Consider the following 10,915-nt stretch of genomic DNA (forward strand, 5'->3'; position numbering starts at 1 on the left):
GGGGTTTGAAAGACCCAGAAAATTGCTAACGTAATAAAGTATACAAAGTCAGAATAAGTTGAACCACAGACAAGCACACAAGAATAACACTCGTCCAATTTTCATCATTCACTGATTTGCTGGTCAATTCAAATAATCATTAGTTGGCCAATCGATCACTAGTGGCGCGCGCATCGTTTTTGCTCGAGTCCGCATAGAACTGTACTATAATAGCGAAGATATTGTCGCCGTAGCACCAAGTTAGAATTCGTAAGTCGGGACTTTCGAACCGAACTTTCTTCCGAAGTTTTATTTGTCAAACTAATTGATGCGTTGTTTAGCGCATCTTTAGGCGAATCCAGCGCACTACTTCCGAAGTTGGGAAAGTTGCCTGTATCTGGAGAAAAACCCAACTTCGGTATAAATTCGGCATCAACATTTCAAAAGGGCGAAACTGCTTTGTTTACAAAAGCAGTTTCGCCCTTTTGAAAATGTGGTGCCGAATTTATTCCAGATAGACAATATAGGTTTAAAGTACGGATTGCGAGAAATTTTCAACTTCGATAGTCCTCCGATTCCGGATTTCAGCTTGACTAGCGATATTTATCTTTCAATTTTTAACAACCAAAAACCAGTGTTACGGATATTTGGGTTAATTTTACCCAGGACCCATCTAGCTACCCTATAACCAGAGACCGGCGGAGTGAAAAACTGTCAAAATGGCAACGTATGAAAATGCATGAAATAGTGAAAATAATACCGGCATCACTTGAACTTTTTGCTTGCTTCTTATGAATGCAAAAAGTAAACAAGTCGAATTCGCGAAGTCGAAGCAAATTCTGCTCTTCCCTCCTATGGGAAATCCCATTGCTATCTGTCAGAGTTTGAGTGAAACATGGCCGCCATCTCCTCCTCTCTGTTGCTCTACTGTAAAAACCCATAAAGAACTGTCATTGTTTGTGTGAAGAATTTTGCTTCGACTTCGCGAATTGGAACCGCTTTTGACGGTTCGATTGGAAACAAGATGGCGTCTTCGCCGATCTCTTATTGTAGTATTTCTAGACCCATCTACCTATTTCTGGGTAAAAGCATATTTACCGATAAATGGGTAGCTGGCTTTTTTATGACTGGTTGGCTTTTAACCCAAAAATGGATAGAATTATAGTAGCGTGTAGAACGAATCCACACGCTATTCTGATTCTATCCATTTTTGGGTGGAAAGTTACCCAGTCTTAAAAAAAGGGCAGTTACCCAATTTTGGGTAAACAGGCCTTCACCCAAAAATGGATGAACTCACTGCTAAAAAAGTTTATTATAAATTCAGTAGAAAACCGAATAATAGCCGCTATCGAAATTGGCTTTTTCTCACAATCCATACGTTAAACCTAATTTCGGAAGTGGTGCGCTGTATAGCAAATCACCAAATGAAAACAGCGCACTACTTCCGAAGTTAGGTTTAACGTATGGATTGTGAGAAAAATCCAACTTTGTTAGCAGCTATAATTCGGATTTGCACTGAATTGATAATACACATACAAGACTTTATAGTATGTGGTATGCTCTTTTGAATATAAAGTATTCAAATATTACTTCAAAGTACGCTCTTTCGTGGGAGAATGGGACTACATACACACAAAAAGGAAGAAATATTATGCACAACTATGTTTTATTCACAAATGATTAACTTTTATGCATAAAAATAGGAAAAATGTGTAAAACTTATGCTTTTTATGCATCAAATTTTACTCCTTTTGTGGAATGTCAAAAGATATTTTAGTTACCAGATAAAGATTGTCGCTGTCGTCGCTGTCTGGAACATCTTTCGCTGGCGAGGATAGGGGATCTAAAAGTCAATGAAGGAAAAATACATACGATTGGACATTTAGGTACCACACATGTTTCGAACAGCAGCACAAAGGGAACCGAAGCGACAATCTTTATCTGGTATCTAAAATATCTTTTGGCTGATCCCATTCTCCCGCAAAAGAGCATACTTCCATACTTCTCCATGGAGAACAAAAGAGCATACTTTTTCTTTTGCGTGCAGGGTTCTTACCTAGGCTGGGTAAAATCTACTCAGCTCTATTTTGCCTTGGATTTAGTTAATTTGTTAGAAATTGAAAGAAAAATATATTTTCCAGACCGCATTCCATCTATCGAACGCAGCAGGAATGGCTACCAACAAGTGTTTCGCTATTCTTACCTTACTTTCTTCGCTCATATATATATTCCACTATCTATACACAGCAAAAAAAGTTGTTGAATATTACATCGAATCCACTGCAACCAACTGAATCCATCGGTTGTTTAATATTACACTGCACGATGTACTCGAGTACCTTCGGTGTAATGAAGAGGTACGATGTAATTTTGATTCAGACGTACAAAATAAATGACGTAATCAAAGGGATGTAAAATAATTTGATGTAAAACAGTGCGATGTTCATGGTGTGTGCTAAATTGAATTTTCTTCATTTCTTGTATGAACTCAAGTATTTTTCGATCCAAAATATAATATTGTTTTATTTTCCTTTTTAATTCCTATTCATTGGAATAAGTCTAATACGGAACATGAAAAAAACAATAATTATGCATTCTACCAAAAAAGCGGTGCCCGGTGCTCATGCTTCAGATGAGGCTTCTTGGCAGATTCTAACCATCCTCGTCGCACGCAAAATATAGGTGTCCTTGTTGAAGGTCGCCCTTGTTGAACAAGTGGATCATTGCCCAGCGTAGTGGCCGGTCTCAGCCAGAAGTTGTTGTTAGCACCCTGAATAAAAGTGGTTTAATTGAAGGTAAACTATTTCTGCTATGAGATATTTACTATACCTGAGATCAATTCGAAGTAGAAAAGAAGCTAATGAGAAGAACTAGTGGCATACTGTCATATCTCCGAGGGCACGCAGTTCCGATCCAGGACAGCACGGCGAAAGTTGAAAAGCCTACTTCTAACCACTTCCTTGGCTAACCAGAAAGCCGATGTCGAGGCCGGCGTAGTGCGAATCATTGACACTCCGTTCCGCCCGATTCAATGATTTCCTGCATCTTTATTTCTTGCAGACATCCAGGATCTCACGGAGATGCATCCTCTTTCGTTTCAATCAATGTATTTTACACCTTCCATCTTGGCGTACTATGGATGAACTTGGAGTGATGGACAGTCGTGGAATATAGTGAGAGATAGGTACACCGTAGCTACACTATATAGATTACGAAGAAATAATGGCGTTCTGGATTCGACCGCCAAAAACAAACGAATTTGCAATTCGCAGGTTACCGTTCAGCCGTCAGTTACCTAAAAAAAATAGGGAATACTCTTCACTATCAAAGATTAAAAAGATTATTGTTTTTCAAATGACATCCTTCTGATATTCTGAGATTCCGCAGTGAGGAAATTCTATGGGGATTCCAAAGGAAATCCTCCCGAGGTTTTCATCGGAATCTTCCCTGCATTCCCAACGAAATCCTCTTGTTATTTAAGAATTCCGTTCTCTAAGAATTCCAATGGAAATACTTTAGGGACTCCGACGGGAGTATTTAAGGGATTTCGACGAGAGTCCTTAAAAGGTTCCGACGGAAATCATATGGAATTCCGACGGGGATCCTTTATGGTGTTCGGCGAGAGTTCTTCAGGGATTTTGACGAAAATCCTTGGGGGATTCTGACAAGAATGCTTCCACGGGAACCCTTTAGGGTTTCTGACGATAGTTCTTTGGGGAATCCGACGAGCATTCCGATGGAAATCATTTAAGCATACCAAATGAGAATCCTTTAGGGATTTCCATGGTAAGACTTCAGTGATTCCGACGGTAATCTTCTAGGGATTCCGACGAAGAACCTTAAGGAATTCAAACAGATGTCCTTTAGGGATTCAAAAGACGGTAATTCAAATTCTGACGGTAATCTTTTGGGGATTTCAACGCTAATATTTTAGGTATTTCGACGGGGAACCTTGAGGGATTCCAGCGGGATCCCTGTAGGGATTCCGACGGTAATCCTTTAGGGATTCCGACGGGAATCCTTTAGGGATTCCGACGGGAATCCTTTAGGGATTTCGACGGAAATCCTTTAGGGATTCCGACGAGAATGCTTTAGGGACTCCAACTGTAATCCTTTTGGGATCCCGACAGGAATCTTTCAGTAACCCTGATGGAAATCCATAAGAGATTTCGATGGAAGTCCTAAAGGGATTCCGATGGAAATACTTTAGGAATTACAATCCCTAAATCCTTTAGGCATTTCAAATGAGAATCCTTTAGGGATTCTAATAGGAGTTTAAAGTTTTCAACGAGAGCCTTTAAGAAATTCTTACGAAAATCCTTTGGAGATTTCAACATGAATACTCCTGGCGAGAATCCAATGGGAAAATATAAGGATTATCGAATAAAATCCTTTGGAGATTCCGACGAGAATTTTTCGGGAAAACGACGAAAACGATTAGGACATTTCGGCGGAAATCCTCTATGGTTTCCGACGGGAATAATTGAAGAATTTCGACGAAATCACTTTAAGGAATCCAACAAGAATTCTCTAGGAATTGCAATGGAAATCTTTCAGGGATTTCGTTGAAAATTTTTAGGCGTTCCAACGGAAATGCTTTTATGGCTCCAACTGGAATCTCTTTTAGATTCCGACGGGAATCTTTCAGGGACTCCGATCGGAATCCTGTAGGGGCCTCAATGGGAATCTTTCAGAGATTCCAACTGGACAGCTTTAAGAATCCCGGCAGTAAAGGGATTCCGAGGGGAATCCTTTAGGGATTCCGAGGGGAATCCTTTAGGGATTCCGAGGGGAATCATTGTTTGGGTTATTGACAAACTACTAAATGATCGAACGCAAATTACTGAATGATCGTTAACATCCTTGCCAAAGGATTTTATTCAAAAATCCTTATCTTTTCGCATTGGATTCTCGCCAAGAGTATTCATGTTGAAATCTCCAAAGGATTTTCGTAAGAATTTCTTAAAGGCTCTCGTCGAAAACTCTAAACTCCTATTAGAATCCCTAAAGGATTCTCATTTGGAATGGCTAAAGGATTTAGGGATTGTAATTCCTAAAGCATTTCCATCGGAATCCCTATAGGACTTCCATCGAAATCTCTTATGGATTTCCATCAGGGTTACTGAAAGATTCCTGTCGGGATCCCAAAAGAATTACAGTTCGAGTCCCTAAAGCATTCTCGACGGAATCCCTAAAGGATTCCCCTCGGAATCCCTAAAGGATTCCCCTCGGAATCCCTAAAGGATTCCCCTCGAAATCCCTGAAGGATTCCCCTCGGAATCCCTAAAGGATTCCCCTCGGAATCCCTAAAGGATTCCCCTCGGAATCCCTAAAGGATTCCCCTCGGAATCCCTAAAGGATTCCCCTCGAAATCCCTAAAAGATTCTTCTCGGAATCCCTGAAGGATTCCCGTCCCGTCGGAATCCCTGAAGGATTCCCGTCGGAATCCCTGATGGATTCCCGTCGGAATCCCTGGAGGATTCCCTAAAGGATTCCCGTCGGAATCCTTAAAGGATTCCCGTCGGAATCCCTAAAGAATTCCCATCGGAATCCCTAAAGGTTTCCCGTCGGAATTTCTAAAGGATTCCCGTCGGAATTTCTAAAGGATTCCCGTCGGAATTTCTAAAAGATTCCCGTCGGAATCCCCTGAGGATTCCCTAAAGGATTCCCGTCGGAATCCCTAAAGGATTCCCATCGGAATCCCTAAAGGATTCCCGTCGGAATCCCTAAAGGATTCCCCTCGGAATGCCTAAAGGATTCCCGTCGGGATCCCTGAAGCATTCCCGTCGGAATCCCTGAAGGATTCCCGTCGGAATCCCTAAAGGATCCCCGTCGGAATCCCTAAAAGATCCCCGTCGGAATCCCTAAAGGATTCCCGTCGGAATCCCTAAAGGATTCCCGTCGGAATCCCTAAAGGATTCCCGTCGGAATCCCTAAAGGTTTCCCGTCGGAATTTCTAAAGGATTCCCGTCGGAATCCCTAAAGGATTCCCGTCGGAATCCCTGGAGGATTCCCTGAAGGATTCCCGTCGGAATCCCTAAAGGATCCCCGTCGGAATCCCTAAAAGATCCCCGTCGGAATCCCTAAAGGATTCCCGTCGGAATCCCTAAAGGATTCCCGTCGGAATCCCTAAAGGTTTCCCGTCGGAATCCCTAAAGGATTCCCGTCGGAATCCCTAAAGGATTCCCGTCGGAATCCCTAAAGGTTTCCCGTCGGAATTTCTAAAGGATTCCCGTCGGAATCCCTAAAGGATTCCCGTCGGAATCCCTAAAGGATTCCCGTCGGAATCCCTAAAGGATTCCCGTCGGAATCCCTAAAGGATTCCCGTCGGAATCCCTAAAGGATTCCCGTCGGTATCCCTAAAGGATTCCCCTCGGAATCCCTAAAGGGTTCCCGTCGGAATCCCTAAAGGGTTCCCGTCGGAATCCCTAAAGGGTTCACGTCGGAATCCCTAAAAGATTCCCCTCGGAATCCCTAAAGGATTCCCCTCGGAATCCCTAAAGGATTCCCCTCGGAATCCCTAAAAGATTCCCCTCGGAATCCCTAAAGGATTCCCCTCGGAATCCCTAAAGGATTCCCCTCGAAATCCCTAAAGGATTCCCCTCGGAATCCCTAAAGGATTCCCCTCGGAATCCATAAAGGATTCCCCTCGGAATCCCTAAAGGATTCCCCTCGGAATCCTTAAAGGATTCCCCTGGGAATCCCTAAAGGATTCCCCTCGGAATCCCCAAAGGATTCCCCTCGGAATCCCTAAAGCATTCCCCTCGGAATCCCTAAAGGATTCCCCTCGGAATCCCTAAAAGATTCTTCTCGGAATCCCTGAAGGATTCCCGTCCCGTCGGAATCCCTGAAGGATTCCCGTCCCGTCGGAATCCCTGAAGGATTCCCTTCCCGTCGGAATCCCTGAAGGATTCCCGTCCCGTCGGAATCCCTGAAGAATTCCCGTCGGAATCCCTGATGGATTCCCGTCGGAATCCCTGGAGGATTCCCTAAAGGATTCCCGTCGGAATCCCTAAAGGATTCCCGTCGGAATCCCTAAAGGATTCCCGTCGGAATCCCTAAAGGATTCCCGTCGGAATCCCTAAAGGATTCCCGTCGGAATCCCTGAAGGATTCCCGTCGGAATCCCTGAAGGATTCCCGTCGGAGTCCCTAAAGGATTCCCGTCGGAGTCCCTAAAGGATTCCCGTCGGAATCCCTAAAGGATTCCCGTCGGAATCCCTAAAGGATTCCCGTCAAAATCCCTGAATGATTCCCGTCGAAATCCCTAAAGGATTCCCGTCGGAATCCCTAAAGGATTCCCCGTCGGAGTCCCTAAAGGATTCCCGTCGGAGTCCCTAAAGGATGCCCGTCGGAATCCCTAAAGGATTCCCGTCGGAATCTCTAAAGGATTCCCCTCGGAATCCCTAAAGGATTCCCCTCGGAATCTCTAAAGGATTCCCCTTCGGAATCCCTAAAGGATTCCCGTCGGAATTTCTAAAGGATGCCCGTTAGAATCTCAGAAGGATTCCCGTCGGAATCCCTAAACGATTCCAGTCGGAATCCCTAAAGGATTCTTGTCAGGACCCCTAAAGGATACCCGTCGGAATCTCTAAAGCATTCCCGTCGAAATCCCAAAATGATTTCCGTAGGAATACCTAGAGGATTCTCGCCGGAGTCCCCAAAGTATTCTAGCCGGAATCCCTAAAGGATTCTCACCGGAATCTCAAAAGAATTCCCGTCGAAATCCCTAAAATGCTTTGGTCGGAACCTTTGAAGGCTTCTCTTAGAAACTTCAAAAGATTTCTGCATAGGAATCCTTAAATGTTTTCTCGTCAAAATTCCTGGAAGATTTATGTCGTAATCCCTAAAGGATTCCCGTCGGAACCCCTGAAGAATTCTCATAGACATCCCTAGTTCTTAATTGCATCCCTGAAGAATTCCCGTCAAAATATCTAAACGCTTCCCAAGTAACCAAAAGTTCCTTTAAGAGTACGTTTTTCGCCTAATCAGCTCAGTCAAGCTGATTAAGCGAAAAACGTACTCTTAAAGGAACATTTGGTTACTTGTGTTACCGTCGCATCGGAGTTTCTAAAGTATTCCCGTCAAAATTCCTTAAGTAAATCCGTCGAAATTTCCAAGAGTCCCATATAACTGCTCGACAAATCCCTTCGGTATCCTTTAAGGATTCTCATCGTCATCCCTGCAGGATTCCCGTCGGTATCCATATAGGATTCCCATCGCAATCCTTTAAGAATTCCCGTCGGAATCCCTGAAGGATTTCCGTCGAAATTTTTAAAATCTTCCCGTTGCAATCCCTAAAGGACTTATTATCTCTTTGGAATCCTAAAAAGATTCGCGTTGAAATCGTCACAAGATTTGCATCGTCTTTGCAAAAGGGATATTGGCAAAAATTCTCATTGGCAGTCCTGAAGGATTCCCTTCGACATTCCTTTGAAAATAATTGATTATACAATCCATCTCTCGGATAACACTTCGGTCAATAATAGCCCTGATAGTTAAACTTTCACTTACCTCACTCCAATTCAGATTTCTTAATTTGCAGTTCCTACTCTTGACAGGAACATTCGACGAATGTGCTGCGAGATCGCTTCCCTCATATTTGCAAGGAAGCTTCTGTGAGATCCGTTCACAATATCTTTATTCCTCGGCAGAACAGTAGCTACGTCGACTCTGCAGGGTACCATTAGATTCGTTACGTGATAACGAATCCTGAATCTGAAGAGTGGCCGCGGAGTGCCTTATCGCCGATCAACTATTACTACGTCGCGTAAATTTCATGGAGCGAGCATCCGCATTGAGGAATCTTCAACGATGTTGGAATGGGACCGAAAATCACTAGAAAAAGGAAAAATAAAAGGGATAAAAATATTGTTAGATAAAATGTATGAAAATCTCTCAATTAGGCGTTTTTTAGCAATAAATACTTAATACTTACTAGTTCTCTTTCTGCTCTATGGCATGGGATTCGATTTAGATGCGATGAAGGACAAATTTCACTGCAATTTTGATTTTAAAAAAAGATTTCCCCCAAAACAGCACAAAACGAATCACCAAGATGGCAGCTGCTAAAACGCCACCAGCCTGCCAGGCGCAGTCATAACAAATTACGCAGTGTTGCGAGAAAAGCACATAATTTTTAATGTGATATTACACTCGATTTGTGTAATAACACAAAACAATATCTGACACGCTGGGTTGCATGTTTTACTGTGTAATATTAAATGTGACAACACTATAATATCACACAACTGTGACAGAATGACAAAAAGTGAATCCGTACCACTGTAATTTCCAGGAGATGTAATATCACATTCAAATGAATGTCAATTTGTATCTAAATTTTGCTATCACATCGGAAAATCGGTACATCGTTCAAATTACGTCGATGCACTTTACATTTTTTTTTGCTGTGTAGTTTCCGCCATGTTGTCAGATCCGAAAATGATAAAGTCCAATAGACGAATCCAAGTAAAAATAAGAAGAAGACACACGACGGTGTTAACTTTGACAGATCCTACAGTTCAGCATAGGGAGATCATTTTAAAATGCTTATAATAAATTCTAGACAAAATGTAATTAAAATCTGATTGATGTACGGTACGGAAATAGTGCCGAATTACATATCTGGAAGCTTATCTCAATTTATCTTCAATTATTACTTGGATTCGTCTATTTACACAGATTTGGGTACAAGTGACTCTGATTCATTTTGACGTTTACCCAGATTTTGAAAACTCACCAGAGGTCGCAAAAATAGGAGAAATCTACCCAGTCACTGGGTAATCTAAGAATAGCGTGCATGGCTGCAGCTTTCCGCTGGTGGAGAAAAGATATTCTCAATCCAGTTGAAAACCGGAATTGGGGGATAGCGAAGTTGGATTTTTCTCACAATCCGTACGTTAAACCTAATTTCGGAAGTGGTGCGCTGTTTTCATATCGCGAAGCGCTATTCAGCGCACCACTTCCGAAGTTAGGTTTTACGCACGGATTGTGAGAAAAATCCAACTTCGCTAGCCCCCAATTTCGGGTTTCAACTGGATTGAGTATATTTTATTTACAAGATAAAGGTTATGTAGCTTCGGTTCCCTTTGTTCTGCTGTCCGAAACATGTTGGGTACCGAACTGTCAAATCGTATGTATTTTTCTTTCACTGACATTTAGCACCAGCAAAAGATGTTCCGGACAGCTCTTATTAAATTAAATTAAAGACAGTTCTTACTAAATTTGAATCGCTGAAGTTGACCGAACTTGATGATTTAGGTGCCTGCCAGAGTAGACGCATCTACGCCACGCCGCGCGAAAACTGTACGCAAAGGAATAATAATCAATAATAAGGAGCTGTCAAATCGTATGGACGCTTCGCTTCGCACTTCGCGTCTACTCTGGCCGCACCCTTAGGGGCAAGCCAGAGTAAACGCGACGTGCGATGCGACGCGACGCGACAGTGCAATTTGACAGCCTGTTGATAATGATTGTAATTTTTTTACGTGAGTCGCGTCCGCGTCGCATCGCTCGTCGCGTTCATTCTGGCTTACCCCTTAGGGTGCGGCCAGAGTAGACGCGAAGTGCGAAGCGAAGCGAAGCGTCCATTCGATTTGACAGCTCCTTATTATTGATTGTTATTCCTTTGTGTGAAATTTTCACGCCGCGCCGCGTAGACGCGTCTACTCTGGCAGGCACCTTAGAGGAAGTAAACGTCGTAACAAGGTTTCCGTATACGGTGAACCTGCGGAAGGATTATTACCGTATACTGTACTGCACACTGTACTCTCAATAATGATGAGCGCGAGAAGTGTTTGGCGTACGGCGAGCCTACCACCAGTGTTCGCTGTACTGCTAACGTTACTCACTTTTTTCATATTTCCATTAAAATCCTGAAGTGAGTCATTTTGACTTTCTTTTGAGTAGATTCAAATGAGCGTGATAGTTGTTTGC

The 10,915-nt window shown here is 42.8% G+C and overlaps 1 long non-coding RNA gene across 1 annotated transcript; it reads right to left on the minus strand.

Moving 5' to 3' along the window:
- Positions 1-2,489: 2,489 nt before the first annotated feature.
- On the minus strand, positions 2,490-9,049 carry LOC134224267 (uncharacterized). The gene is made up of 4 exons (XR_009982884.1): positions 8,916-9,049; positions 8,492-8,815; positions 2,809-3,274; positions 2,490-2,749 (listed from the first exon to the last, which is right to left on the minus strand). It is a non-coding gene; the product is annotated as an uncharacterized LOC134224267 (long non-coding RNA).
- Positions 9,050-10,915: the final 1,866 nt, after the last annotated feature.

The sequence above is a fragment of the Armigeres subalbatus genome, chromosome 3, assembly GCF_024139115.2.
Source record: "Armigeres subalbatus isolate Guangzhou_Male chromosome 3, GZ_Asu_2, whole genome shotgun sequence".
Taxonomy (NCBI): domain Eukaryota; kingdom Metazoa; phylum Arthropoda; class Insecta; order Diptera; family Culicidae; genus Armigeres; species Armigeres subalbatus.